Source organism: Pleurodeles waltl, chromosome 4_1 (genome assembly GCF_031143425.1).
Source record: "Pleurodeles waltl isolate 20211129_DDA chromosome 4_1, aPleWal1.hap1.20221129, whole genome shotgun sequence".
Lineage (NCBI taxonomy): Eukaryota > Metazoa > Chordata > Amphibia > Caudata > Salamandridae > Pleurodeles > Pleurodeles waltl.
The window spans coordinates 486549083-486576400 of NC_090442.1; the positions used below are offsets into that span (position 1 = coordinate 486549083).

Sequence of the window (27318 nt, forward strand, 5' to 3'; positions counted from 1 at the left end):
TGTCCCATACCTTGCAAAGCATCTATATAGCAAGACTTTACAAGTTCAAAGCAGCCCCAGTGTGCAAATGGGAGCCATCTTTATTTTGGTCCTTGGGCCTTTGTTTGCCTCAGTCTGACCCTGGTAAGTGTTGCTATTTACGTGGATAGTTACCCATCAGACTGTGTCTCATTGATGTTAATGTTTTCTCATCTACAGTGCTACAATTTCTGTAAAGGTGAGCACCCTAGCATAACACCACCCATTTGGAGGAGGATGGCTTCAGTCCGAGCAGTCTTCAGACCAGTTATCAACATTGAACTTCGCTTTTAATCTCGAGCTCCAGTAGCAACATGGCAGAGCAACTCATTTGCTGACTGGTGCACTTTCAGCTGCTTTTTATCAACGCATTGAAGGCATATGATACTAAAAGGCATTAAGGCTGGGCTGCTGTTAGCTGTACATTGACAAATGGACCCATTTTGTTGGCCAATGGACATTCCAAACTTCTATTCAGAATTTTTCATAAGGACGGTTACTACCGGGCCACTCGCTTTTCAATGTGTTTTCTTGCAGACCTTCTGAAACACCACTTATCAACTAAGAACGGTTTCTGCTGTCTAGCAGGACACAGTCCTGTCAAAACGCACTTATGTACAGATGCCATTGCTGTCGTCCAATAAACTCCTACGGTAGTCTGGGGTCCGTCATGTCCACAGTCAAAAATTTTTGCATAAGTTATGATCAATTGAGGAGATTTTCTGCAAGAATAAAGCAGGTCAGATCCAAGAAACACTGATAGGTAGATTCACAGGACTGGTTCTCTAACAAAGAAACCAAAGTAAACGAGCTTAATGGGTTTCTAATGGAATGGGTCATGAACTGAGCATACAAACTATATCATTTATCTTCAGGTCCCAGAAATCTCTTGAAATACTGATCAAATATTAAAACACGTTTGGAATTCAAATAAAAAGTCTCCGGTGGAAGTTAGCATCCAGAACATGAGAATTCCAGTCATTAGCTCTTCCAGACCTTTGGGTAAAACTTAGCATTAATAGATTGCTCGCATAGCTAGCAAGATTATTTTACCTCATTCCTTTTTTATATATAATGATCATTCAGTTGCAACGACATGGAGCTTTTACTGAAGATTATTGTGCTAGAATTATGCATGTCATAAACCGAGTATAGAAAATTTATCAGAATGAAGGGTAACATGCATGCAACTTTCACTTCCTAACTATTACAAGTGTAAATGTAATTATCGGCATGCAAGGTTGTGAGGATATTTTTCACAGCAATGTAATTTTTTTCAAACTTTGCAATTTTTATGAGATTCGCACTATGTGGTTCAAAGAAACAAAAGCACTTCTCCCAAACATAGACTTGCAGCAGAAATTCATGGTCAAAAGGTAAATTTTTTGTAAAAAGGTTCCACTCTTTAAGAAAAATTATGACAATTTTTCATGCAAAATCTTTAGTTCACTTCTCCCACTAGCAGTGTTCTGTAGAGTGTACCAACTCAGCAAAACTTAGCAAAAGTTCGAAGTTCAAACTTTTTTTGCCCATCATCGAGATCATACTTTAAAATATTGCCTACCTTTAATTTTATGTTTAAAAATTATTGTAAAAGAAGTAGATTTCAGGAAATTTGACTATGCTTTTAAAATGTGTCATCTTTGTTGTAATTACAGCGTCCAAGCCAGTCAGAAGCTTGCAGACTCTCAACTTTGTTAACACTAACCCTGGTAGCCGTGGAAATGTGTCATGATTTTGGGTTGGTGGGTTTAGCAAGGGAGGTTTGCAGAGTTCATTAGCGATTGGCTGCCACATACTGAGTGTGTTTTAGGATTTCTGGTGGAACACTTGCCAGTTACGCACTGGTTGGGTGCTCTGTTCAGAACTTACCTGCTGCACTGTAGTAGAGACTTAATTGTCTGTGCTGCCCCTGCCGAGAATAGTCACAAGTATATATATTTTCAGTAAAGTTACTGATTTCTTGTTCCCCCGGGAATGGCTCCCCTCTTTCCCTGTCCTCATCCCTTTTGAGTGCATGCAGGCAACTGGCAAGTTTATGGGCACACAGGGCATTGATGTCGGTATGGATGGGCAAGAGGAGACAGAGAGACTGGGGGCAGAGATGGCGTGGGGGGAGCACAGCAATTCAGGTGAGTCCACAGGAGACACTGGGGGGCATAGAGGGTCATGGAACAAGAAAGGCTGACAGGACAGAGAGTAAAGATGGTGAAGGGCAGAGGGACCAAGAAACGCCTGAGGGCAGAGAGATTGAACATACTACTTCATTATCGCTATCTTCCTGCTTTTCTGTAAAAATGTATTTTTTATCTATTACAATTACATACATTTTAGGGTGCCAAGTGCCCATACAAAGCAATTACTACTTACCCGTGTGTATTGATCTCATCAGTATCCTAATCAACCTTGGGTGTCTGCCAGTATATTTGTGAACCTGTGGGACAGTTATTCCCATCCACTTTCCTCCTGTAATTCCAAAGTGCTGGTTCAGTGCACTCTAAAACACTAACATGGTCTCATGACACTGAAAGGTCTCAGTGGGGGACACTGGGCTATGTGTGAGGCGAGCAGCAAGGCTCTGTGTAATGGGCGCATCACTGGGTGCATAGCTGAATAGAAGAATTATATGTTCTGAGCAGAAGAAAAGGCCACCCTGTGTCCTGTCATGAATGGGACACCATTCACCCCAATACTGGACCTTCACCCATGGACTCATCATATACATTTATCCAGCTATGCAGTATTGCATTCATCACTTTTTCACCCTTTCATCCATAGTTTCACATTCTCTCACCGATTCATTCATATGTGCATGCATCTATCCTTCTAGCTCGAGCCACCTATCAGTGTGTTTATTCCCTTATTCATCCTTCCATGCACTCACTCCTTGTTCCAGGCACTCATTTGCCAGACTCCATTCATTCATTCACTCACTCATTCATCACCCATGCTTTCATTCATCTATCAATGCATTTGCTCAAGCACCCACTCTTCCATTCATCTACGTTTTGACTCATTCTTACATACATCCAATCACCAGTCCACACACACATATAACATCGCTATTGAATGAAAACGTGTTTCCATTAAAAGCCAAACTCATTGACTTTTCCAGTGTTTGTTAATAACTTGTGGTGTCCTCCCTGTAAGAAATTCCCTGGCAGGGTAAATGCAAGAGTGGTCTTTTATGTGTGTCCTGGTTAAGGTCACACAAGAGCCATGTCAGAAAGGGTAGTCAATTGAAAGATGGTCCAGCAGCAGACAGGTATGGTACCAACAGCAGGCACAGTAGCCTTCTATCACACAGAGCTAAATCACAAAGATGCCTTTCACAACTCTGATAAGCAAGCCCAAACCTGCTCCCTCTTTGCCAAGAAGGCAGGAATCTCTACTTGATTCAAAGCTGGCACATAGCGGCAGGGGCAGCTCCTCCGCAATGGCGGTGGAGCGTCACCCCCCTGGCCCTTACCCAGGAGATGACAAATAAAATAATAGTTTAATATTGTTTCATTTTTCTAGGGGTGGGGCTGGGTCACGGGGAGTGGCAGCGGGGAGGAGGAGAGAGTGCACCTAAGTGTGCATGTGTGTTTGGCCGGCGGTCTTAGGTGTAGGTTTCTCCATCCCAAGTATGTATACAGCCAGGCTTGAGAAACTGCACAGAACCCAGGACAGTGTATCAGCGGCAGTCAGAGCTGCTCAAACCAATTCTGGCACTGCCTTCATGCTAGAAAGCCTGTGCTGGTGTCCCAGTGAATGGTGGGACACCAGAAGAAAACAGGGAGGCGGCAGGAGGCGCCGAGCTGCGGCGATGAGAACGGTAATTTTTTTTAAAGTTGTTTCCGCCATCCCCGCCATCTCTCCAAGCCCCCATGACATTTGCAGCGATCGCTGCTTCATAGAGAGTGGTCATAGCTTGGTTACTGTTTAGCGGAAAGCTGGAAAACCCACCCCGTTGGTGAATTTATAAGCCCTGAGATCAGTAATATTAGTTTTTCTTGGAGCAGGCCCAAACCTCCTTTCTTAGGCATTTATCTTACCCAAAATATTAAGGGAGGTAGTGTGGGGCTGCTGAGTTAACACACCGCACTTTTATACTTCCGGACTTCACTTCACATGTATAGAATTTGTCTGCAGATGCTGCTGCATCAAATGCGATGTCGAATGGCACGCAGAGACACAGGGATACACAATAAATGAGCCTGGAGGCAGGAGTCTTTGAGGTTTCATCTGCGAATGATGCGTCTGCACATTGGCGGACACCTGGATGAGTCTTCATGGGTGCACCCCAGCCAGCTGGTGACTTAACTAAAATAACAATGTTAATGGAATATGGGTAAAGAAATATGAATTCAGCTTCAGATGAAAAGATTCTGTTTTACAAAACATGCGAAAAGGTGTCACCAATAGAGGAGACTGCAAAACATGTTAGAGGGCATCTGCCACATTTGCTTATAGGTTCATTATGTCACGTGTATTGGCAGGTCCTGCCCATGGCGTCAGAGTAATTCGAATGAAAATTACATTTCACTCAAGGACCACGTTGAAAGTAGCACAGAATTGTGCAGGGGCCTCTTACCACACAGACTCATAACATTTTCCTCATATTTGCTTCCACTGAGGCTGTACTGGGGAGTCCTTACACTCACACGCTGGGAAGAGTCAATTTGTAGCTGTGAATCAACAGTAAACATAATACGGAAGAGATTTTTCCTGATTAAACAGAAGATAGTACGTTTTGCAGAGGTAACAGCATTATCTGCATCTCGGCCATTTTAATTCATGCAGGGCTGTCTCAGTCATTCATTCTTCTGATGAACAACTTGATACAACCTGTGCTTTAAATGGGCAGGTACTGTCTGGTACTAAGTACCTCTACTTCTTTAATTTGAAAGGGAGAGTACCTGCACTGCTGCAATTCATTTAATAGAAGAATACCTGCACTTCTCAGGAGCAAGAAGGTACTCTAAAGAGTGACGACTACCTGCACTTCTATATTTCCATTTAAAACACTAGATACAGCTGAGTAGTGCAATATAACAAGCCCTGTGTTGTGCCCGATTTAAGCGGACAGTGGGGAAAAGCTTCTATTTTTCTGAGTCTCGACACCCCGAAACCTTTGCTAAGCAAACATTATTTTTAAAGGAAAAATCATAGGATAGCGCAAGGTTTTTGTATGCAAAGTAGTTTAAGGGACAGCAAGACTATTCCACAGTTCTTAAGCATTTCTTACAGTTTCTGACCTAAATTAAAGGTGTTTCTCTATATGTAAGCCGTACACGTGCTTCAGCAATACGGTTTTATGTAGCTTGTCTACAAGTATAATTAACAGTAAAATGTAAACGTTTGATTGTTCCTCGTGTGCGGCAGAAGCACCGCCCCCTCTCCACACCTCGCCTGACCCCAAGAGCCCCTAGACAGAGGATGGGCCGGAAGTGGGTTTGGAAGTCACGAGAACTAAGGAACAAGGCAGCTTGATTGTTTTGTGATTGTTGATACCATATCTGTTTGCCCGGCAGACCCCCAAGGGGAGAGACTGTTCTGGAGAACGGAATGAGGTTGCACTATCTATTCGAATCAGACATCTCAGACACGGCTGCTTCTGTTTTTGTCCCCGGAGGAGTCGCTTCATGTAGCGCACGGCGAAACTCAGTTCTTCAGGATGAAACCTTTGGATCAGCAAATTGGCAGGTAAAACGTACTATGCTGATTTCTTTCCCGTAAAGATTTCACTAAACATGAAAATGAATTTTCCGACTCCCCATCTCAACAAAATAAACATTCCCTCTGCGTAATTTCAGCTAATTCGCACCCAGATTATGTCCTGTTGACAATTTTCTCCATTTCATGCTCCATTTGGCAGACATCACCAGATATAAATTCTGGCTAATCCACCCCTTCTGCTTTTCGCCCAGAACCCTCAGTCTGTTTTTGAACTTGTTATTTTAGTCTAAGCCTATTAATTAAATGCTCATGTGAAAGCAGAATGTGTAGTTAAAGTTTTAAAGAAGTGAAACCATTTCATGTTCACAACAATAGTTAATTGGTCATGCAGTCTGTTTTAAAAAAAAAATGAACTTCTGTTAGCCAGTGTAATGTACAGGGAGTCAGGCAGAACGTAGCATCCCCCGTAATTTTGTAAAAAAAGAAGAGAGACTCAATTTGAAAAGTTGGGGTTCCAGGAGAATCATATATAGTATAAGATAAGCTCTCAACTGTGCTTGGAGTAAATTGCACTCTTCTTTCATAATTGTTTAGTGTTGTTAGCAAATATAGTGCATGCCCACAGCAGTGACCAATCGGTCCAGAATCATCATTGTTTTCAGTACATAATGGCCAATCATTTTGGGCACGTTTTACCAAGTTTGTGGCGTGATAATATGTATAAAGGGCAAGGCAGCTTAATGTAGGAAAAGGTCTATTCACTGAAGTCAAGACCAGCGGCACCCTACCACATCACTCCTGCCCAGGCACACATATCCACTATCACTCCCTGCCTTACGTCCCTGATCCTCACTTTCATTTCCATCATCAAGACGTAGAATACAGTAGAAAGTATCTTCCACTTTCTAAGCGTCCAGCATGGCAGAGCAAAACCAAGTGTTCAAGAAAGTTCGTTTATCTGCACTGCAGCTTTTCAGAGAATACTGCCATGTTTAAGATTCAAGAGTGTCCTCTCTGTACTATCAACAGTGCTTGAAATGGAATATAGAAGTGTAGGTACTCTTTGTCCCAGAGTATCTGTGTACTGCTGAGAAGTGCTGGTACTATGTGTACCACAATACGTGTATGCTGCTGAGAAGTGCTGCTATTCTATGCACCTCAGTACCTTTATGATGCTGAGAAGTGCTGGTACTCTCCTAATAAAAGCATAGGAGCAATGCCAGTACTCTCCCTAAGATGTGCATATACTGAGTACCAGACAGTTTCTGCCCATTTGAAGCACTGACTTTCAATGAACAGTCACATGAACAGTTGCCTTCGACTCCTCATCACCTGAGATTTGAAGATCAAGCGGACAATATATTACACATTCGTTAAAAGAGATATGTGAGATGGTATTATTTAAAGGCATAATATTTGGGTGGAATAATCTATTACCACGTGGTCCATTTTGTCTAGTGCGCTATCCACAGCTTTTAAAATAAGAGTGGGGGAAGCTAAATGTTTTGCTCAGTTATAAAGGACAGCTGAGCACATTAGAAACACAAAGCTGGAAACATTCAGATTGGAAAAAGGACAAAAGGAGCAGGATAGAGAAGCAAATGGGCAGGCAAAAGGAAAATGGTTTGAAGCGTAGAAACCTGCATACAAATGCTTTTAGGCCAGAGTGATGTAAATGCAAACTTCATATAAAATGGAGTTGTGCAAACAGTCCTTGCCTTTCTAAGAATTTTGGGGCCAGATGTATCAAAGGGTTTTACCCATTCTGTGTCTATGGGAAAATGTGTTTGTGCATATGGCCCCTGGTTACTCAGAGACAACCACTGAAGTACAGGTGTGCAAAGCAGCACACATCATGTCAGTCATTTAATGTTGTGTGAACTAGATACGTTCTCTTTTTAGTCAATATGGCTGTAGTATGCAATATTAGGTTCTGAGTGAAGGAGCCAACATATTGGGCCTGATTACAACTTTGGAGGAGGTGTTACTCTGTCCCAAATGTGACGGATATACCACCAGCCGTATTACGTGTTCCATAGGATATAATGGACTCGTAATACAGCTGGTGGTATATCCATCACTTTACCGTCACTTTTGGGACGGATTAACACCTCCTCCAAAGTTGTAATCAGGCCCATAATGTATTATGTTACATACAAATTAACAAAAAGTAGGGACCGATACAAAAAATTGTTTATTTAGGTAATGAAAGGGGGATAACTCGAAAGGAAAAAACTCTTGTAGGTCTCTCTCTTTCCTAATGCTACCGCCAAAGTCACTTGTGAGCTATGACTAAACTCTAATACTGCCGGGCAGAGTACTCCACAAAGGTAACACTGCCGTTATCAAATATTGTACTTAAAGTTACACAACAAAGTTCAGGTAAAAAGAGAACATTTTAATAACAAAAATAATGCTGGAAAACCAAGAAAATCGCCAATGTGTTAGCAAACAAAATAAATAAACTAATTAGTTTTCTTTACAAATGCAGCATTTAAAAAAAGGCTTTAAACAAAAGTGTAAATGTGATCAGATGTTATGCAATAAAACTTTACTTTAGTAGTTTAAGTAGTTTATTCATGCCATTCTAATTTTTCTGTTGTAGAAAGGCAAGTGCACCAAAAACAATACATCACACTGGTTGTGATTCTAAAAAGTGACATTGGATTGTGGATGTTCGAAGTGTAATTACTTAGAATTACTTTTGTTATTAAAGGCTATCTAGTTGCTGCCTAGGTGGACAAGTCTGCGTGTACAAAATATGTTCGGGTCTCTTGAATCAGCTGTAGAAGGCCCACATTTAGTGTGGGTTCCCAAACTCCTCAATTTATACACCAGTTAGCTGGAATCTTGTCAATTGGCCTGCAACTTCCTCTAGTCCTGGACCTTCTCAGTCCTTACAAACTTGAAGCTCTTCAGAGACAAGTTCTCCCATCAGATAGGTTGACAGGGACTTTTCCCCAGAAAACGTTTGGTCCATATCTCCCTGTGGAAAATGTCCAAAACCTGTCTTTCCCATGTCTTTGAACCAGCTAATGGATGGACATTCTAGCAAACATATGAACATCAGCTTTCTAATATTCCTCTAGCAGACGTGTAGGCAATGTAGGGAAGGATATGATGTGCCTTATTCCTCAAGGACAGCTCTTAAGAGTCAGCAGAACAAGCATGATTTTGTGAAAGCAGGAATAGCACCCACGTGTAACCTGCCCTAATCCATTCTCTGAAAACGTACCCCACTACAAACTCTCACTTTTACTACACTGTATCCTCGTTCCTTTACTGAGAATGTACCATGTGTCACCAACAGGCTTTTGGAGGTGAACCTCAATATGACTGAAGAAGGCATATGAGTAAGGACTCTAGTGGCAGCATTACAGTATTTCTCACAGAGCAAGGGATAGAATGAGAGTGTAGACTGTCTACATGTGGAAAGGTGCTGTATGGGAGAAGCACTGATCACATACAAATGTCAACATACCATGCCTACTGAACATGCTAAAACAGCATCAGTGTATGCAATTAATTATTTTGAACGGGTAATATTACTTTCAAGAAGGTTTCGAGGACATGCCACTTTTAGCCACAATTGTGGAAACAGACATTCAAATTAAACAGTACAGGAAGGCAGCAAGTTATAGGAGGGCATTCTCAGCACATGGTTGAATGTTCTGCACTCTGAACCATGCTGGAATTTCCGTAGGTCTTTGCCACCTGAAAGGGTGTTCACAAGAGTGAGGCATCAGACAGGAAGGGTAGCAGTGTGACTGTAGAGTTCTGCCCTGGGCAAAATATGTCAAATCTAGGCTTCTTCTTTGTCTACCAGGCCAATGCCATGAATCACAGCGAAGTGGCATGAATAGGTGTTATGAACTTCCCTTTCCAAGATGGTGGTCTGTTCAGGGATCTCTACCCAGAGTTCCCAATCTAAGGAAGTTAGTCGTTTCCTGTGATGACAAATCCTTTTTAAATCTCACACACAGAGGCACTTATGGTACTGGATGCATTTCAGATTTGTGACCTTTTTTCATTGACGTCACTGTGCTCAAACTCCCCCTTCCTTGCTGACCTGGTGCAGTACATGAGCGACTGACGATTGACCAGCACAATAATGTGATGGAAGGGCCACAGAGACTCTCTTTATCTCCGCTAACACAATGCAAAGTCTCTGCCATTTCAAACAAGACACTGCTGGAAGATTAGCATCCAGTATTACTGTTAGAGAAAACAAGACAACAACATTAACTGTATTAATATAGCAGAAAAGAGAAAGATACAGTCTTCCACATACTTTATCCCACTTGTAAAGGCACAAAAGAATGAAAGGAGTGTGGCAAATAACCAGACAACATGAGAAGGCAGTAGAACAATAATTGTGGCCTTAATAACAAATAAACCATTCCTCACGTTTTGGTACATGTTTCTTGATTATCGAGGACCTGAAAACGGACATTAAAAATGCTAGCTCCCTAGCAAAACGAAACAAACTGGTTGGACCAGTGTTAACAGATCCATAAGAATGTTCCAAAAAACTGGCTTTAAACTTTTCATTCTTCCATACTATGTTCTTCGTTTGTTGATAACACACAGCGTACCGCCCTCCACTGGTCGTAGTTCTTTGCTCTGTTTCAACATTTTTTTGATGTATTTTGCAAAGACCATGTACTTGAATATTACTGAATTGATGCGATGAATTGAAACTATATTGCTAATTCTATATACTTAACGTATAAATGCACGAATGGAGCAATTTGATGAATACAAAGTGCATTCATTTGCGCTAAATACAACACAATGCAATCATCTAAGTGTTTTGGTTCACTCCTTTTATCCGAACAGTTTGAATGAATAGGACAACTGAGCTTTTTTCTAGAGCAAGGAGAGCTCATAAATATGACATCCGTATGTACTCATACATTTTGAGATTGACAGCAATGAAGGTATATTTTTGTGACTCCATCTGGGCATGGCAGCGAGCAATCCAGAGGAATATATGCTAAAATATGTTGACTGAAGTGACAGAAAGCAACCATTACGCAATAAGCCATTGTTATATGCCTACGGAATCCACCCAGACGGGGCTAGGAGCACACCGAAGATATGGGAATTACATAGCCGTTTTTCTTGCCCTGAGGAGTTCACCCAGGATTGACAAAGGACGACCCATAGGTATGAGTATTAGGGAAACAGCCATAGCATGTGCTCTTAGGAGTCTACACAGAGAAGTGGCAGAGAAGCAACGCATTCCAGTAATCCTTCCAATCAACCACAATATATAGTTTGAGAAGTCCATTTATAGTGGCAGATGAGTAATCCAAGGAATCTACATGCATGGGTCACTCTGAACCCCCAGGAGTGGCAATCACACAATCCATCGATGTGGATGATGTTAAGGAACCACTAACAGTAGTTAATCATTGATTAGAAGACAAGAGAGAGAGGGGCAGGGTTATGGAAAGGTGAAGGTGGGGTTGAATAAGGTATGGGTTATGCCTATCAGCACTTCTTGCATAAATGGTGAAGATGCAACAGGAAGACCCTTTAACATCTCCATCTGTCATCTGAATGCCTGGGCTGAATATGCCAGATAAGACAAATTAAATAGGCCAGCAGGCATTCGACTAGCAGGAAGAAAATGCTAAAGACAATGGGCCCCTAGTAGTTTGGTAGCCACACTTAGCAGTCCCCCCCGGGGCCAAGTGCCTGGCCATATTTCAGCAAAATATAAGAAACAACGTTTTTAGTTGAAATTTCATATTTCCTAGGCCAGGATAAGAGTAATGTTGGTTCTTTTAGATGCAAACCCAGAGATAAAGTAAACAAAGGGAGACACTAGTCCAAAGAAGAACATTTCTTCTAGTAAAACCATTGTGAGGTTTACACACCTACTATAGTGCTGAGACAGGCACAATGGTATTTATCCTCATTTTGGCTTTAGTCCAGATTAAACTGGGAGCACACACCACTCTCACTCCTTTTGGGCCATGGAATTACCACCAGTGTTTAGCTGGTGGCAACTGCGAACTCAAAATAGACAGAAATGCTCAAATAATGTATTGCACGTGGAGTCAAAAACTGCTTCCTGGTACGCTGGTTCTAAGTGTAAGTCATGTGCAAAAACATATTGGATATCCCCTGCAAGTCCAAGTTGTGTCAGATTGTTTTTACATTCACAGTAATCGGGGTCTAAATGATTTTGTTAGTTTGTGATTAAAGGTAGAAGGCTAATTCCTTTTAAATGCAAATTTCCATTAATGCCCTGGCATCTTGTTAACAAATTGCATGACATTTCAATATGCGTTCTGCTGCTCGAAAATCCATATGGGGGGTGGATTTCTGAGCATTTATGATTTACCAGAGACTTTAATGGTAACCATGATACAATCTTAATATAAAATTCCTTTCCAAACTTGATGAAACATTTACATTTTTTTGCATTTCTTTTGTTACTATTTTTAGCCTAAAAAATGTACTCTGATTTAAACATCTTTTTTGTACCTTTTTTCAGAACATTTGTCTGGTCTTTAAGGCATTTACCTTCAAAGGTCACCATCACATTTGAGTGCAAACCCTATCTTGGGTGGAAACAGAAATTTGCACCTGAAACAGGATTAGCAATTTGCACAGCCTGTGAATTTTCCCCTCATAGTCTTTGCCAGGTAAAGCCTGATGAACATCAGAGGAGTAAACAGCACTGAAAACAAATTTGAATGTGTACAATTTGTGCCTTATCTCCCATTTCAAAATCTAAAACTATAAAACTGGGTGCAAGTCATGCACTTAGTAAATACCAAACCCCACACAATGAGTATTTTCCGGAATCCACATTTGGCAGCCGACTTGTACCCATACTCTAATTATAATTGTATTTGTATAGCTCCTACTACCCCTGGTGAGGCATCAAAACACTTTTCGGTGAGTAGCACGCTACCCTGGAACCCAAAACAGATTAGTGGTGGATTAGTATAGGGAAATATGAGTTACTTTGAGCGGTGGACTTGCGAGTCTGTTGGTTGGATTGAATAGAATAATGGAGGAAAAGAGGAGGGAAGAGTCTAAAAAGTGTTATTTGGGAGATCATAGTAGTAAGATGAGGTTTGGGATGAGGAAAAGGAAGGATGGAGGAGGTCAGTCTCTATAAAGAGATTAGGGAGATCCTAGTAGGAAAATGAGGTGTGAGATGAATTAAAAGGGAAATATGAGGAAAGAATTTAGAAAGGGTTGTTTGGGAGATCATATAGTAGAATGAGGTTTGGGGTGAGTCAGATAGTGGAGATACAGGATATATTGAGAGAGGTACAGGATGAGATATAGAGTAGTTCATTAAAGAGAGTCATATATTTGTTTCCTTCTACAGTAGGAGTAAAGTAATAAATATATAGATACATAACTTCATAGAAAGGGTATACATGTATAAGCTAGATAATATATGGAGGTATAAAGTTGTGTTGTATAAACACATATTTTTAAGTGTTGTTGTACCTGAACCTATTTAATTTGTGCATTTTTATAACAATTTTTTATTTTATATTTTCCTCAATATTTCAATAGTGAAGCACCCACAAACATCTAATCAAATAAAATATAAAAACTATGCCCTGACCTAGTGACCTATATATATATAGGTCACTAGGTCAGGGCATAGTTTTTATATTTTATTTGATTAGATGTATTAGATATATATATATATATTAATTACCTTCTGCTACTGGTGGTTGCCAGTAGGCAGTTGTAGTTAGGACCTAGTTTCCATGGGAAGATAATTTTTTGTTTTGCCAATAACTCTGGCGTTTCTTGATGAATCCTAATGACATTTTCAAAACTAATACCTCAGTGGGTTCAGCTTTTGTCTTGGAACTTTGGGGTGATCTGTCAAGTGGAGTTCATAAAAAAGGGGAGGTCCCAAACTGCGTTTTCCCTATGCATTTTCCCATTAGGAGTTTGAACACGACTACAGCCTGAATTGCTGGAACGAGTTACACTAAATTTGGCAGAAAGCAAGCTCTTAGTCCGGAAAGCATACTTTTTGTGATTTGGTGTAAATCTGTTAAGTAGTTTTTGAGGTATTAGAGTTTTAAAAATATAGATATCTAGGGACGTAAATCCTCTGCGGAACCAACTGTCCTCGTGCTTGTATCTGATTGGCTGTCAACACTTCAACAAGGAAGTGTTGGCAGCCATTTTGGGACTCAGCTTCAGTCGAGTCCCACAAAAAAAGAAAAGTAAGGTCACCCTGAGCCCCTTGCCTTGGTCTAGGGGTCCCTCACAGATCCCGTGAGGGCTGAAAAGCATTTTTTTAAAGTAATTCTCAGAAACATCTGAGGCTCCGGATCTGCTGATTTTTCCAAGATTTGTTTTTTTTAAAGGTAGTCTCCTGCCCTTTTGTTTTACTTTGCCCCCCCCCCCAGGTGGGCCAGGTTCCAGGGCAATAGGGGCTTAGAAAAGGAGGGAGTGCTTGGGGCACCCCTCCTAGGGCTTTTATATGCCAAAGGGAACACCACCTCCCCTGGGGACCACCACTTCCCTGGGGCAAAACAATAATTTCTAATGGGGGAGGCCATTATGGCCTGCCCCACACCCCCGGGGACCATTAGCTCCCCGGAGCTAAATAGGAAATTTATGCTAGGGGCCCGTGGTCCCCCCCCCACCCCCGCAGCCCCGGGGACCACCACCTCCTCTGGGCAACTTATTCCAATTAAGGGAGGGGCAGAGCACCCCCCCAGCCCCGGGGACCACCACCTTCCTGGTGCTAAGTTAAATGTTGGAGGGGGGCCTTGTGGTCCCCATCGGGAACCCATACATGGCCCTGGGGGCCGCCACCCCCACAGGGCCAGCTCCTATTATGTCCTGGGGTGCCCATTTCTGGGACATAGCTGTTTGCTCTGATGTGGCAGGAACTTTGACTGCTCCCACCAAGTCAGAGCAAACTCTCTGCTTCCAGTGGGCAAGAACTGGAAGCGGAGGTTTCATCTCTCTCCCTGCCTGCAAACATACGGGCAGGGAAAGAGATAAAACTATTGCTCTTGCATGTTTAGCATCTCCCTGTGTGCAAGACAAATGCCAGCTTCTGCAGGAGGTGGGGAACTGGCTGGGACCGCGGTGGTCTTGAGGCTCCTCATGGTCCCATTGTACACTGAGTGCTCTGCAGGGCACCCAGGAGACATGGCCGGGCACCAGGAGATGGGGTCCCCAGGGCCAAAATCAGCCCGGAGATGGGGGCCACACAGGCTCCCTCACCTAGAGTCCATGGTACACCATTTAATTTGCTATGAGTAGGCTAATGTGAAAATCACCTGGAAGCTGTGCCCGCTTGGCCTTGCGCTGTCCACTTTAGTAGTATTCAAAGATCTTCCCACATTTTACCAGGATGATGGACAGCTGTCCCCCAGTGCTTTTCCTGCCAATTTTAGTAGTGTGTTCTTGATGCTGAGGAATATGAGAACATCCCCACCAAACAAAGAAGCACTTACATCATATAGCTAAGAGAAAGGTCCCTGGTTTGGTGGAGAGTCTTGTTGGCCTCTCTATAGTAGGATTCATGTTATCATAGAATTCTAGAGAAAGAGGGAACAGGAACAATCGTGTTAGCAAAAAACACACAAGGTCACTGGTAACATTTCCTTGTGCTCCATTACACAGCTGTAGTGTAGAATACATACATACTGGACATTTACCCAAGGAGGCAGAAAGAACTCCACTTGGGTCGATATTTTTGGGCAAAGCTGTGGACTCCTGTTGGATAAATGGGCAGGTGAGGTTCCTTTGTGGCCAAGTCACTCACACAGCTACTGACACACCCACACACCCACTCACAAAAGTACTCAGAGACTCATGCACCCACTCACAGACCCACCCAAAAACTCACACAGACCCTCTCAGCCATTCATGCACCCACTTACAGACCCACTCAGGCTCACACACCCATTCACAGACCCACTCAGACACATGCACTCACTCACAGACCCACTCATGCACTCACTCACAGAAACACTCACAAACTCATGTACCAACTCACAGACCTACTCAAACACTCATGCACCCACTCACAAACCCTCTTATACACTCACGACCCACTCAGAGACTCTCACATCCACTCACAGACCCACTCAAAGACTCACACATCCACTTACAGACCCACTCACACACTCCCTCACAGACCCACTCAGACACTCATACACCCACTCAGACCCTCATGCTCCCACTCAAAGACCCACTCAAACATTCACACACCCACTCACAGACCCATTCAGATTCTCTCACAACCACTCATAGACCCACACAGACACACAGACACTATCACACCCACTGTCACACCCACAGATACCCTCTCACACCTACTCTCACACCCAGACCGAAACTCTCACACCCTCATACACCCACTCCTCACACCTACTCCCACACCCCAACACTCTCACATCTACTGCCCCACCCAGAGACAGCTTCTCACACCTATTCCTACACTCAGAGAAACAGGCCTAGTGGCCAACTCCCACCGCGCACAGCTGAAGGCCATGCGCAGCACAGAGCCGAGTGGTTATGGGGGTTGGCCGCAGACCATGCCCTGTGGCCAACCCCCACTGCGCACAGCTGAATGCTGTGTATGGCACAGGATAGGGTGGTTATAGGGGGTTGGCCACAGTTCTTGGATTAATGGTTAGTAATAAAAATTACTTTATGTTAGAAAAACAAACAGAAATTCACTAAAAAAACAACGGTTACCGGAACATTATAGTTAGGTTCTGAATTTACTCACACAAAACCAGAGAAATTCGGCAGTTATAGTTAGAGTTATTTTATGTAACTATAACTCATGACTTAATGTAACTATAACTCATGCCCTGACCATGCACTGCTAATTACCCCAGATATTAGATCACTCTTGACATCTTCTGTGACATCATTGATAATAATACTGTAATATCTGCAGTAAACTGTGCATTTGGAGGGCGCAAGTTAGTTACCTTGGGCTGCAAGTTATTGAAATAACTCTGCATATAACTGCCGAATTTCTCTAGTTTTGTATGAATAAATTCAGAACCCAACAATAATGTCACTGTAACCTTTGGTTTTGTTCACTGAATATGAATCTATATATATATATATATATATATATATATATATATATATAGAGAGAGAGAGAGAGCGAGAAAGAGATAAAGATAGAAACCATAGTTATTATACATATTTGTACAAAGAAATACATGTATTGAAATACATACATTTAATCAAATTATAAATGTTTACCTAACATGGGATATGCTCTACATTAGTGTTTGACTAGGGTGCTTATGCAGGAAAGAGCCAATTCTTGAGTAGTCTTCTCAAGATAGCATAGTTATATGCAGATCGTATGTTTGGGGGTGACAAATTCCATAGTTTGGCTGCTTGAACAGAGAACGATGTACCACCTATGTTTTTCTTGTATGGTGGGGTTTTGCGGTGAGGTGCCAATTTGTAGTTTGTGTTTGCTGATTTTATTCCTGATGAAAATTGGTCCTGTACCACGTCATCCACTGATCAAAGGCTCTGAGGCAACTGAATATTTTTGAGTTTCCCAATGTCTTTGGGGCTTTCCAGTTTAAGGAGTATTTGTGTGTCATCTGCATAGATAAAGCATGTGAACAAAAATCCAATTATCAATGCTGGGAATTACTTCATGTAGATGTTGAGAAGCATAGGTGAGATGATAGAACCTTGAGATACCTCTGCTTTTGTGAAGTACGATTTGGATGAGAAAGGGGGAGTATGGATAACGTTTTTTCTGTTTTGAAGGTATGTGATCCAGTCAAGAGCATGCCGTCTTCGTAATGTCTTTGTATTAGAGTGTCATGGCCAACTGTGTAAAAGGCAGCTGAGAGGTTAAGAGAAGTGTCCCCCTTCCAGTCTATTGTATTTTTAAGGTCATCCCAGATCCTGTTTGATAGTCTGAAAGTATGAAGTTATCTTCAATGAATTCTGACATCTGGCGAATGTTGCTCTTTCTATCAGTTTGCCCAGTAAAGGTCCATTTGTAAGTGGTCTGTTGTTGCTGGAGTTATGCGGGTCCAGGTTTGTTTTCTTTAATAATGGGGTTATGTATGCCTTTTTTAGGTCTTCTGAAAAGATTCCTGTAGTTAAAGAATTATTGATGATTCTTCTAATGGTGTGGCAGCAGAGTTAGTTAAAATACTGTTTTTGAAGATGTGTGGTGGACAAGGGTCAGATGGTCAGCTGGCTGGCATGCTTGATTTGACAAGATCCATTAATTCACTTTAGGATTGTTGCTTGAAGGAACGCAGAGGCTGAGTTAGCTTACTTTTGGGGAGGATATTGTGATCAGTTCAAACTTTTGTGTATTGGGAGTGTGGATTCATGCATTCTCCAGCTCTTTCAGTGGTAAACATTTGAGTTTCAACAAAAGGAAGGCCAAACGTATCTTTGAGAGCCTTAATGTCCATCCCTGCCTGTTCACAGCTGTATCTACTTGCTGTGGAACCTTTAAGGCTATCATTTTTTCGCCACTGCTATAGTACCAGCAATATCCTTGCCCCCATATTGATCAATGTATAGTATTTTTAAATCAAACGTCCCCAACATGTTTGTAAATGAGTATGGCAAACTGATAATCAAAAGATGCAGGTCAAAAAGAGGTTGTACTTTGTGGTTTTATCAGTTTGAGATTTGCATCAAATGCGTAAATTGGCAATCAATGAAGTCACTTGAAAGCAAAGCTTTGCTGGCGGCAGGTATGCAACGTGAGAACTGCACTCCATTGAACGCCTCTGAAAGGCATAGACAAATACCTTTGATGGTGTGATTATCTCGCGGAGCTGCTTTATTGCTATTTAGAGATCCTTTCAGGCTTGTGCATAAATAATTAATGTCAGAAAATTACTTTGATCACTGAATGGAAACTGACAGTGTTAAAAAGTTCCCAATCCAGACACAGCACAGCTGTTCTGCTAACGACTGCACATGAAATCAGATCCTTCAGCATTTAAAAATGCTAAACTAATCTAATTGTGTTCCTACGGGTTCTCAAGATCCAACTTGACCATAGCCTTGAAAATTAGCAATGTGTACTCATTAACCGTATCAGTGTACCGTATGAGGGTCTGCTTTTCATGGGTTAGATATAAACTATTTATTCAAACGCAGTTTAACTATAAGGCAGCGTTGTTGTTTGTTGCCAGTGCTAAATGCTGCCAAGCGGAAGATACAACTTCAAGCCTCCCTCCTGCCTGATGATGCCAAAAATGACAGCTGACACTGGCTAAAAGAGCAGCTCCCACAACAGGGAGAGACAGCACCTTCATCGAGACAGCTCTACAGTCTCTATGTAATACGTATACAACGCGAAAGCATATACTTAATAAGAAAGACCGAAAAAGCGGAGAGTATTAATAAATATCTTTTTTTTTTTTAAAACGTATTTGCGTGGAAGCTTCCTTGATTTACATAGTAAGGGCCCAAATTAAATAGGACTAACAGGCTTTTGACCAATAACCTAATTTCAAATTTCACTTTAATGGTGAAATCGACCACAAATACAGTTTGCTACAGGTATGACATTCTGAGTTGATCACAAATTTCACACTACCTTGTGGTTTGTTTGAGCCACAGAAACAACGACCTCCATTTTTACTCATCACGAGACTCACACATTCAGTAGTCGGGTTAACTCTCAAATGCAGCAGGCTGAATCGTACGTCTGGTGAGGTGGGCTGTAACCACATTTGGTATGTGTCTTTGCTGCATGCAGTACTGCCCGCGAAAACTAAAGAGGATTTAGGAAGTCTTCCTACAGTGGAGAAGCCATTTCACCACTGCTGCTCTGTCTGCAGCACTAACCCAATTATTACGCCCCCCGTTGAAAAGGGACCTATAGCGAATTTACAGTATACCCAATTAATTTTCCATATGTCATCTGTATCCTCACACATATTGTTTATTCAGTGTGCCTTTAATTTGCATGTCTGTATTCCCAGATAGTGGGAACACAGACATGCATTCTGTATTATTAATTTAACATTCATTTTTACATTTTTTATATCATTTTACAGAAGTAACCTTGTGATGTCACTAGTGTCAAAGATAATTTGACATAATTTCTATGATGTCATAAAATACGCAAATTAGTTCTCTCTTCTAATCATTTTGAGAACTTGATACCACTGGGGGACGTGTGTGTCTTTCTAATGTGCTAAACTGTCCCCTTAAGTTAGCCCTCATTCCGAAGTGCACAGCTTAGAATCCGGAGTTGAAAACTGTAGGACGAGTAATTGAATGAGACTATAGAGTTCTAGTAGGAAGGACATCCATCTATCCATCCATCCACGCATCCATTAATCCATCCATCCATCTGACCAACCCACTAAATTCAAAAATTCTTTCAGGAAGTGGCACATACCTCTGCTTAGTGCACAAACAGTATATTTCAAAATGTTTATACAAAACTTGTGCTTTGAGGTATTTGGTGTAATCATTGCATTTCATTGTTCATTTGCCTAATGTCTATGGCTTTTTACAGTATTTCCAGTAAATATGATTTCTGAATTGTGCGTGATGAATCAAGATGTCGCATACCCTCACTGACGGGCTGTCATTGGGTTAGAGTGCAGGCTGGGTCCAAAGAAGGGCTCATTGATGGCAGCCTGGTGAAGCATGGGATCTCGGTTTGAGCCTCGGCTCTGGTTGGAAACATTGAGCAGTCGTCATTGATGGCCTGAAGCTTTGAGCAAGCAAAATCCTGAGCCAGTGCCTAGGTAGGGTTCAACATCTGTCTCAGTGACATCCCTCTACATTCATACTTAAAAACTTTTCTGGGAATTTGAAATCCTTGCAGTAGAGGAAACCAGTGTCTTGAATAAAACCAGGAATTTGACGTTGGTGGCTACTGCTTCGGTGTCTGTCCCTTACTCTGGCACCAGCTTGAGGGTAGTGGAGATTCCATGACCAATAAGGAAATAAATCCCAGGGGAAACCTTACCCACTATGACATCATTTCCTGGAGGGCATTACCACAGTGCACTGTTCAATCAAAATCCAACATGGCCATCCTGGCAGGACTTTTCTTGCCCTGGGCACAGCTCTGGGCACACCCATGAGGTGTGTGTAAGGAAATGAGAAACACCAATTGCAAACCAGTTATATAACAGGTCCTCTCTACTGGGATTGGTGCCATCCTGCCGACCTGGATAATAGAAGGGGCAGACGTAGGTGAGAGTTACTTGTGACAGTATATGCTCCTTTGAGGCTTGTGAAGTTGGAGGAACATCCCCCAGGCTAGCATGTCAGAAGGAGGTCACACCTCCTCCCACTCAATGTCCTTTTGGTTTTCCTGCCCTTTCTCCATCCACACCTCCTTGCAGAGAGCCAGCAGGTGGCAGGTGGCAGGTGACAGTTGGGGATTAACTTTACAAACGCCACCTGAAGCTTTAGGCAGAGAAAAAAGCTACCTTCTAAAGTCACTATTTCTGAAAAAGTTAAACACAATTTGACTCTATCATTAAGGTGGAGTTTGTTTAACTAGGAAAATGAGCGTTTGAAGTATTTTTTTAGCTAGTGCCAATCTGAAGTTAGCTGTATTAAGTGTAATAAAGTAACTCAGTCTTTCCTACAGCACAGACAGCATTGCTAGAGTGAAAGCAGGTTTGGGGCCTTTTTCACTCTAAAGACATGTAGATGCATTAAATACATATCACATACTTTTACAAACTATGCACTCTAATTTAGGGGTGGCTTACTAGTAATTGAAAGGAAGACTTCAGGCCGGGAAAATAGATGATTTTGACAGGTTGATTTTACCAGGCCAAATTGGCAGTATTAAAACTGCTCAGCCAGTTTGGTGTTGGAGGACTAGAGTCATGCTTTACAAGGTCACTTTAGTGGTGGCACAATAAGTGCTGCAGCCCTCTAGTGCCATGTAACATACAGACCATGGACACCCAGGATGCCATATACTAGGGACTTAAAGTTAAGTTAAATGTGGCAATTAGGGATTTCAACCAATATGAGAATTTTTAAGGGTCAAAGGACATGCACCGGGGTCTAACAGGTTCTCATTGTACAGAGTCCTAAAGCATCAGTCCAAAAAAGTGCAATGTCGCAAAAAGATGCATTTTCATACAAGAATGATTGCAGAATTATTGAAACTGTCCAAGATTCCTTCACAAATGTATTAAAAAGCATGCTTACAGCTGTTTTAATTCATGGACAAATTGGGCAATTACACAGGGCACCTAACACTCTGAGGGACACTGATAAAAGTGGTCAGAACGCTCTCTTTCCCTTGTCTGTCTCTATCTCAACCTATTAGTTTCTTTCTCTCTACCTCTGACCCTATCTGCTTCTTTACTTAGTCCTACATGAACCCTCTTTTCCTTTCTATTTACCTCTCTTTCTCAACCTAACCTTTCTCTAGGTTCTGATATCCCTCTCGCTATCTTGCTCATGCCTCTTTACCTCTCTGTCTGCATCTGCCTACCTACCTCTTATTGCTCTTACCTTCTTCAGTTTACATTAACTCTCATTCTACCTCTTTTTACCGCACCTTCTTCAATTTCATCTCTCTGTCTACCTTTCTATTGTGAATTGTCTCATCTCGCTTTACCTTATCAATTACTGAGGGCCTGATTTAGAGTTTGGTGGAGGGGGTTACTTCATCACAAACACGAAGGATATCCCGTGTTCTGTATTACAATCCCATTATAGCCTATGGAGATTGTAATACAGTGGACAGGATATCTGTACAGTTTGTGAAAGAGTTACCCATCTGCCAAACTCTAAATCATGTCTGAAATCTCTACACTTCATCGTCCCTCATTTCTTTAAATGCCCTGACTACCTGTCTCCCTATCACTTTCTACCTCTCTTTCTCAGCCTTAAATGAATGTCTCTCTCCCTATCTTGTGTCACCTCTTCCACCACACCCATTGCTATTAACTTTTCTTTCTACCTATCTCTGCATCCTTATGTGCATACCTACATCTCTGTATCTCTTGTCCACCCCCTATTTTTCTCACCTCTCGGTCAATATACCTCTCTCTGTCCCTATTCTGGCGACCTAACTGTGCTCTGTACCACTTTTTGTGCCTACTTCTACATCTCTAGCTCTCTACCTCCAACCTCTACCTCAACCCTGTCTCTGCACCACATCACTGATTATATCTTACTACTGTGTATCTCTCCTCCATCAACATCACCTTTCGTTACCCACCTCTCTTTCTTTTCTTTCAAAACCCTATAAAGATTTATATTTTAAAACCATAAAATTACAACATATGAATACAAAAATCTAAATCACAATTATGTGTACATACAGAATTTTCAAGCATGTTGCTATTGCCCAATATCTCTACTGGATTCATTGCTTAAGGTTCCCGGTGCATACTAGAGGACTGGGCAGAGGAAAATCAGGTCCTTGCAGACATCCATTATGGTTCACAAAGGGGTATTGGCACATAGGACCAGTGCCTCAACTTATCTTTATTAGCTAGAAACTGGCTGCCTTAGAAGAATGCTGTCACTGTCCCAAAGCTCTGCATCTTATCTTAGCTCTTGATCAAGCACTTGAAATTCCATGTTTAAAAAGCATCAAACCCCTAACTGACAAGCTGGAGGGATGCCTTGTTTGACAAACCATCAAAACTGGCCAAGTTAGAAAGGCACAAGTTAAAATCTTTGCGTCTTCAGGTGTTCGAGGAGGAAAGAAAAGACTTAGTTAATTCTAAGAGTACAATAAATTTGTAACTCAACTTACCATCCTCCATGGGTTTACAACCATTCCTGCCCCATATACAGGATCTCCAACAGAGATATATACTCACTAGATTTAGATTAAATATGGTGCATAGTTTGGTCCCTTCCCCCCTTCAGAATGATTGGTCGAGCTCACTTAGCAAATGTCTGTGTGACAATTTTCCATCCAATTCACACTGTACTTTATGTTTTTTGCTCTTATTGTGATGCGCCTAGAGTCATTTCTATTAAACCCCTATTGAGAAAGTACCAGTTCAGAAACTGTGCTCCCTCATTACTTTTCCTCTAGCAATTAGAGTCCACTCAAGTGTGTTTTGCTGTTTTTACTTACATTTATCAAACACTTTGGTGGTACAAATAAGACCTCATAGTTAAGAAATTAATTGTTTTATTTGCCATCGTAAAGTATATTAATTTGTGTAGTTCACGCCGAAATGATTATTATAATCTTACCTACTCCCACCTCACTTCTCACCTTCTCTCCTACCTCCTCCCTACCTTTCCACTCTTTACCTAATTTTTCTACCTACGTTCTCTCCCTCATGTCTCTCTTTCTCATTTCTCACTATCCCATCTCTCCCTTCCTATGTAAGTTTCCTATATATATCACAATTCATTTAGACCCTCACCTTTCCACTTTCCCTCTCTTTTTTCCTTTTGTTCCCCACCACACCTCTCACCATGTTACTCATTTACCACTACTTTTCATTGTCTAGCTTCAACTATCAATACTTCCTTTCTTTCTTCCTCTTTCTCTTCTCCGCCTATAACTTCTCTATTTCAACTCACCCCCTTTACCTCGCATTACAAGGGCTCCGTCTTTATGCACATTTCTACCATACGTCTGTCTCTACTTTTCTCTACCTCATCACTCTCTACCTCACTCTCTCTCTACCACTCTCTCGAATTTCACCTCTTTCCCAACCACACATTTCTCTCTACTTCACTTATTTTCTCTACTCATTCTCTATCTTTCTCTCCTCCACAACTCTCTTTATCTGATCCATCTTTCTATTCTTCACTTCACATTTTACCCCCTCTAGTATTCCACTCTTTCTTTACTTTGCATCTCTCTTTATTTCTCTCTACCTGTATTTCTTTCCCTTTATCTTCCTTTACCTGTCTCTAGTTTGCCCCGCTTCAACCTTACATCCTTCTCTTTCATCTCTTGTTGTACCATAAACCCCTCTACATGTCCTTCTCCTTGTCTATAGCTTTCCCTACCTCTCTAACTCTAGATATTATCTATCCTGTTACCTCTCTTTCTTTACTCACCTATGCCTACCTGTTTGCACCTTTCTTTCTTGCTACCTCATCTTTCATTCTTGACATTTTTGTATCCATAGCTTACCCACCTCTCTACCTCAATTCTCTTCCTACCTCCTTTTTCCCTTCTACTTAATCTCTGACTATATCATTCTTGGTACTTCTCTGTCCTACCCCTGTTTACGGCTCCATCCCATGCATCTTACTCAATCATTCAGAAACGTGTATAGATATAAAGAGGAGAGGAGGGACAAGACAAGGGAAAACAATCTAGGCACAATTAATAGATTTCAGTCAATGGAATGAGGAACAGCCTCAAAGCAGTGTTTTGATTTTCTCCTCTGCAACGAGCATGTCAGTTTGTGAAGGGAGATTTATTTTTGGATTAGGAATACCCAACCATTAAAATAACAATGTTCAGGGCCATGTGCATACATCTTGTTTTAATAATATGTACTGGTCATTATTTATCGACCAAATGGCCCTTAGCGTGTCTTTGCTAAAACGGAGCAATGGCCACGTTAGACAGAGACTTTAATTTACAATATTGTTGTTGTTGAAAGAAGAAAACTGTAGATCCAAAAAATGAAATGACTTTATCAATGCGAGTTCAAGCTTTCATTTCGCATGCAGATCCCTGGTAGCTTGAGTTTTCAGCTTTTACTGTGCAACCCAATTTATCAAACTTTAATGTGGGATTCGATTATCTCGGTCATTATTAAGGCACAGTAAAAATTGGTTATGAATGTTGATGACGCAGAAAAAGAAGGACCAACATATATTCATATATCATGTAACCAAAATTGTATTAGTGTGATTTTAGTAAAGAAAATAGTGTACGAGGGAAATTGTGCCCTCGGAGTAGTTCGCCATTATTATAAACAAGCTTAATTAATCATGAAGAATTGAAAATTGTAGTAATCCGTCATAATTACAAATATGTGCTATGATTTCTTGTTGGAAATGTTTTAAGCTTAGCTTAAATTTAGTAGAGGCTTTGGCCTAGTTGCCTGGTCTCAAATTCTAACTGCGTGGCTTTTGCTTGAATTAATAAAACGTATATTTTACTTTAAGGTTGTATTTTTCCAGTAGAGATGACTAATACATTTATCTCCAAGGTTTCGTGCTAGGCCGGTCTCATCCCCTTTGATACAAGGTCAGTCTCTGCAGGTGCGGACAATAGAAGTACTGATACCGAAATAATTGGCAAACTTTGTTGCAACTTGTGTTCCAAGGCTCCAAGGACACTGTTTGCATAAATGAGTACTAGGAGAAAGACACTATTCATTGGTCAATTTGAAGCCACCCTATGAACCCTCCAATGGAAGACCCTGCAGAATTTGGAATGTTTCTTACTTAAACCCACTGGACAAAGAGAAGTCAGCCATTTTCCTTGATGCCAGCTTTGAAGCCAAATGCCAGACGCCATCTTAGACGACATCTTGATTCCCTTTCTCTATTCCAGAGAGAGAGACTTTAAGAATTCTCACCCTAGAGACTTTAATTTTAATTTGCCCCGTCTTGCCCATGCAGTAACTTTGCCCCATTCTCCTTGCTGCCACAAGAAAACTTGCCCTTAACTCTGCCCCTTTGAAATCTGCCCCATGCTGATCGAACCGGTACCTGAAGGACGATGACTTTCCTTATATGCTGATTGTATTTGGTAATTATGAAAGGATAATTGTATTATGCATTGTGTTTTTCCTTTTAGGTACCAACTGCTATTTTGATAGGGCCCAAGCTAAAAGTTTTCCAAATTTGTGTTGACTAAATTCGTTTTGTATGAAGCCCCACATGCCAATGCTAATTAGAGGTTAGTCGAGGTATTCACTTGACGCACCATGTTGAATTGAAATCTTGTTATGCTGACCGATGTATGCAATTAGTTAAATTCAATTACTCATATTAGTGATTTGCATTGCCATTACTGAGTGCATTATAATTCAGATTTTGCGTAGATTGCATTTCTTCCGCCATTATGGACAGCTAGTAATGTTCGTATACATATATCATTTGATGTTGAGACTCATATATATCGTTATAGCTTTGTTAATATAGGGAAATAAACTCATTAACTTTTAATACACTGGTGTGTGTAGAGTATTGGGTAACGATTACAATAACTATTGATTATTGATTTAAGTGATCCAACTATTCTAGGATGAGGAGAGCACAACTCGGCTAAAAGGTTCACCGATCTCCAACGTGTCCAGGTACAGGTAATTTATAAGGGCTGGATGCGTTATCATTGTAAAGCTGATTCACTCCAGGGGTCCCAAAAATGCATTTGCATGGCCACAAAAAATCCTTCAGATGGTACTGAGCATGCTGCTTTCATCTCAGCAATCAGGCAAAAGACAGTTCAGATGTTTTTCAGTTCACTAAAAGTGAGCTGGTATCCTATGAGATTAGATGGAAGGATATTTTGGAATATTTGAAACATGCTTCATATGTGTAGGGTTGATCAGCATGGAAGTGAGCTTTCGACCAGTGACATTAGTTGTTTTATTTTAAAATTATTCTATCCTGAGATGCTGTTCATTATTTAACTGCAGGAGTTTACATATGTGAGATGAAAGGCAGATACATCTTTCATAGAATAAAAAGCTTTGTTCTTTTCAAGGGTCATTTTAT

At 41.3% G+C, this 27318-nt stretch overlaps 1 protein-coding gene and 1 long non-coding RNA gene across 7 annotated transcripts in view; one reads left to right on the top strand and one right to left on the bottom strand.

Moving 5' to 3' along the window:
* Positions 1-27318, bottom strand: part of SYT1 (synaptotagmin 1) — a 3823670-nt gene that overhangs the window by 247478 nt on the left and 3548874 nt on the right. The window lies entirely within an intron of this gene.
* The window catches only part of LOC138287862 (uncharacterized), a 41180-nt gene continuing 19552 nt past the window's right edge, over positions 5691-27318 (top strand). The window contains exon 1 of the long non-coding RNA XR_011202294.1: positions 5691-5706. This is a non-coding gene — a long non-coding RNA (uncharacterized lncRNA). The remainder of the gene's footprint in view (positions 5707-27318) is intronic.